Below are 986 nucleotides of genomic sequence, written 5' to 3' on the forward strand. Positions count from 1 at the left end.
GGACTTGTGTTGTCGGGATCGTCAGGAGGTTCTTTGTCTTCATCGTTGGAAGTAGCTGAAGTACGGAGAGGGATCATATCTGAATGAGTTTCTGGCATGGTTATCCTTGAGAGTGGCCTGCCAACTCCAGTTGATCTGCTTCTTCGGCTCTGTCTACTCGTCCTTTGAGCAGGGTCTGATAAATAGGGGATGGGTAGGGCAATCCAGGTTCCAGCCCCTTCCACACCCACGTCCATTGGTATACTAGCCAGTAGTCAGGTTGTACCTGTGGTCCGGCAAGCATAAATCCTTCTATAACCCGCCGTTGTCTGTAGGTCTCGTAGGCCAACCCGACCTCTGACTGGATACAGATTGTTGTGTACAGCGGGTGGCTGTGAATCATAAGCTCGACTTGACGGCTCGGCCGAGCCGGTATGGTGCAATGCGGATGTGGAGGGTTAGGGTAGACCGTGCTTTCTCTCACTGAGATGGGTAATTGGGTGTTGTTGAAGACATACTTGTCAGGTTGATGCTCTCTTCTCTTAACTTTTCTTGACATAGTGGCCCAAATTACAGCTCCGGCCACGGAAACTTCATAATACATGCCTTGTAATGGTTCCTGATAATGTGGTCCCCATCTGATTCCCAGAACCGCTCCTCTTACTTTAAGATGGACTGCATTGAATACCCATGGTAGATTTGCAGGCATGCCTGGTGAGGGTGCAACTTCAGTAGCTAGCGGGCCATGCCCCCGGCTACCAGGCCAGGACATTCTACGGTATGAGATAAAAAAGTTACTTATATCCCATGGCAAATGGTGACCCTTCACACCATCGTCAGGTTTTTGCAGATCCATCGCTCGGTGAAACTCTATATGGGAGACAAAATAACTCTCTGAGTTTGGGTAGTAAGGGGTAAAATCCGCTCTTGGATTGTCCAGTAGAACTAATCCCGAGGGCAGCTGTAAATAGGGAATTCCGTGCAATAGGCCATTCCAGGTGCTGGGC

The sequence above is a fragment of the Girardinichthys multiradiatus genome, chromosome X, assembly GCF_021462225.1.
Source record: "Girardinichthys multiradiatus isolate DD_20200921_A chromosome X, DD_fGirMul_XY1, whole genome shotgun sequence".
NCBI classification, from domain to species: Eukaryota; Metazoa; Chordata; class Actinopteri; order Cyprinodontiformes; family Goodeidae; genus Girardinichthys; species Girardinichthys multiradiatus.